The following is a 3992-nucleotide window of genomic DNA, read 5'->3' as shown; positions in this document are numbered from 1 at the left end:
CTCTCTCTCTCTCTCTCTCTCTCTCTCTCTCTCTCTCTCTCTCTCTCACACACACACACACACACACACACACACACACACAATTAAGAACTTTGCTTTCCAGTCTCTACTTAAACACAATCAGTGATTCAGAGCTTACTGCCTACTTGCTAAGGCGGTCTATTCCATTGATGGGCAGCTCTAATTCTTAGAAAATGGTTGCTTACATTAAAGTGAAACTTGCTCATGACCCTTTATAGAGAAAGAGACCACATTCAGTAGTTAACAGTCTTCTCTCTCAAATCTTACTCAGTATGTTGTACTTTTCAAAGATTCTACTTGTGATTTCATTGGCTAGGAAACTAGAAACCAGAGAGGAATACTGATAGGTATCCGTTCTACAATTTATAGTCAACAATGTCTCTCACCTCTTTAGGGTGCTTATCATACACAGCATATTATCTTTATGTATAACTTATCTTCCTTCTAGAATGTAAGCTCCAAGATGCAGGAACCATGTCTAAATTTTGTGCTTTCCTCAGCTTCTGGCACAGTGCTCTGAAACTTTCAGTGGGTCCATGATCTCAATGATGCAGGTGATTTTCTAAAGGCATAGATGTTACCTATCTAGTCTTTAATCCTTGTATTGCCATCCATCCTCCACAGGGGGTCTGCCAAATGTGCCAGGGGAATTCTTTACTCTTTTTAGCATTATCTAGGTTCCAGTGAAAATGCTTGTTGGCAATTTGTGATCCCTGGCTTTTGCTACTTCACTAGTCTGTTTTTCCAGTAACCTATGTCTTTTATGATCTTTTTGCATACAACTGTTAATATAGTGAAACCTATTTACATATATCATATGTGTATCTCTCCGTTGCCTTCTGAATGACTCAAATTTTTATTCTTTAGAAATACAGTGTCTCATGATTTGTAGCCAGATAACACCATTAGAAGAATATTGATGAAAAAAAAGATAAAAAGATGGATTTATTTCAGAGGAATTTGAGGCCTTTGAAGGTGCTGTATAATTTCTCAAATATCAGTTCTCTTCTGTTCATTTGGGTGCCTAGTTAATTTTTCATTTAAAGGGTCTATACTAATTTGTGTCCTGATTGATTGGCTTAATGGCTGTCTTTACTGCATATCATAGCCTGGGCAATAAGCATTCTCCATCTATTTTTTTTTTAATTTTCTGTGTGAACTGTTAGGCTAAGTACTCTTGAATGGCTTTCTTTTCTTTTTCTTTTTTTAGAGTGCTTTTCAATCTCAGGAGACTTTGAACGTTCTGAGTTAGATGCTAGCAATAAAATGTCATTAGCAAACAGGAGCATCCTGAGGACCTCACTATGGACATCATTCAATTCAATGGCAAACATCTTTGGAGAGAAAGTTTCTTCCAGTTTTATGTCTCCCTTGATAATAGGAGGAATCTTGGAATAAAGTTATCTTTGTTGTTACATCCATCAAAGAATCCTGAATCATTTTAACATTCACAAGGGAGACAACTTGTTGTAGGAAATCCTTTAAGGCTACGTTTTACCCAAAAGAATCAAATGTTTTCTGATAGTGAACAAGTAAAAGACATAGCGAGGCCATGTATTATTTGTACATTTTAGATATGGTGCACTATTGAATATCATTTACCAAAGCCTTCCTGTTCTTCTTATATTTTTATCAATGATGTGTTTCATTCATGTGTAGAGTGAGGATTCCAGTGGTACAGAGCATCCTCATAAAAGTTGTCTAGAGGTAACAAAGCATGCATAGCACATAGTAGGCACTTGATAAATAAATAAAACTAAATGAATGTTTGCAAACTGACAATCCTAGCTTGTTCCTTCCTCAGAAGCACATGCAGTGGGACTGGTCTGAATTCCTTTCTGGAGTTAGAAATAGGTGGTGGTCCCAAAGCTCAAGGCTGTCTTTGGCTTACTTCAAACCCTATCTACCTCTCCTTCCCACCCACAAACAAGGCCAGCCCTGGGCAGGCTGAGTATGTTTATGTTTAAAAGCACCACTGAATGTTGCCTGCCTGTGTGTGTTTAAATTAAAATTGAAGTTTGCCAAACCTGGTGGGAGCTAAAGTGTAAACAGTCTGGACAGAGTACAGGGTTCTTTCTGAGTCCCATCAAAATGCTCTCAGGTTACCTAAGAGCAAAGTTGTTTGTTACAGTCTCAGACTGGGTAGGACCTCCATTTGAGCTGGAAGAAACCTCAGAAATCACTTAGTCCAGACCTATCATTGTACAGATGAAGAAATTGAGGCCCAAAGAGGGAGAGCAATTTGCCATGTGTCACATAGTGTACTAATGAGGGAGCCAGGACCATAACCTAGGACTCCTGACCCCAGATCAATGCTCTATATCACAGAAGAACCATTTTCAAAAGTTTGGTAGAGTGGAATTCATTTTTTTTTCTTTTCTGGTTACAGAAAAATGTGAGCCACCTTAGGAAGATGAATAATTTACAAGCCTTTAGGGGATGGCGGTTCAGCACAGGTCAGATTCCTCTTTACAGTGGTTCAAAGGAGAGTACTTTCTATTCTTTCTCTTTATGCTGAAATCTTCACCTTTTGGCCTAATACCTCTCAGCCCTGAAATTATCAAATGCCCTTTTTCTCTCTTTTCTCCCCTCCCTCTGCTTATCTAAATCTTCACCCAACCTAGAAGACCCGGTTCAAGCTCCTCCTCCACGAGTCCTTCCCTGGCTACTCCAGCCCAGACAAATCTTCCACTTTCTGATCTCCTTACAATCTATGCCTGATCCCTTTGACTTTTATCATGTTACTTCTGTTTCCAGTAAATTTTGTGAAAGCAGGGGCAATGTCTTGTTATAAAAAGCATTAGGTTACAGTGGACAAGAGCACTGAAACTTTGAGTTGCCAGACATGGTTTGAATCCTGTCTCTGTTCTTGGTGCCTGCATGACTTTGAGCAAGTGACTTCGATTGTTGGAATCTCAGTTTTCTCTTTCATGGAATGAGGGAACTACACTTGATGATTTCTGTGATTCCTCCCTTCTACCTCTAAATTAATAAACCTATTCCCTGCCTGCCTCCCAGCTGATACAGCATAGGGTTGAATCCGTAGTAGGCACTCAGGAAATACTTGTTTTTTAATTGAATATGAATTATTACTTGAAATAAATGGGCTGTTGTCCAGGGCTTGGAATTTTTTTTCTTCTATAAAAACTTGGTTCTTAGAGATTTTTTTTGTAACAGGGTATCATCTCTGCCTTGGAATAGCTTGTGATATGGCTGCTATTGGCAAGTCAGGAGAAAAGGACATTTCAATAGTCTGCCACTGCAAAATTGGTAGGTCATTCCCTGAAATTCCTTAGGCTAGTGCCCTGAGTCCTGAAAAAATTGAATTCCTTCCATGTCTTCCTTGAATGAACTCTGCTGAGAACCAACAGTTAAAAAAGTATTTTCTCCCTAAACCTGTTTTCAGGATAAATCCAGGGGTCCCTCTTCAGTTTCCTGCAAAGGTAAATCTAGGTAGCTGCAAGATGAACTCAAGTCAAGAGTAGTACATACCAATATGAAATACCAACAGAAATCCAAAGCTGAGGATTAGCCTCAAGAACCAAGGAATTGATAGTATTGTTTTCTCTCTGGTACCCCAGTCAGATTACAGCTATAGTAATGTGTTTAGTTTGGGACACCATACTTTTTAAAATGCATTGATGAACTGGAACACATTCAGAGGCATCAAGGTTAGAGTGGTGAACTGGGAGTCAAGAAGACCTAGGTTCAAATACTCCTCAGTCACTTACCTAGCCGTGTGACTCTGAGTAAGTCACTTAACCTTTCTATGTCTTCATTTCCTCATCTGCAAAATAAAGAAGTATAAAATAAAATACCACCTCCCAGGTCCTTTTCAGTACTCATTTAAAAAAAAAAAAAACATTTACTGAAAAAACATGGTAAGTTCAAGAGCAACAAAACATCTCCCCCACAAACCTGGGGGTACATTCTCCCAAAAATACATACAACACCAGTGAGAAGAAGATCTA

The sequence above is a fragment of the Vombatus ursinus genome, unplaced genomic scaffold (genome assembly GCF_900497805.2).
Source record: "Vombatus ursinus unplaced genomic scaffold, bare-nosed wombat genome assembly UNPS02014793.1, whole genome shotgun sequence".
In the NCBI taxonomy this organism is placed as follows: Eukaryota; Metazoa; Chordata; class Mammalia; order Diprotodontia; family Vombatidae; genus Vombatus; species Vombatus ursinus.
Note: the sequence above shows the minus strand (reverse complement) of the source record.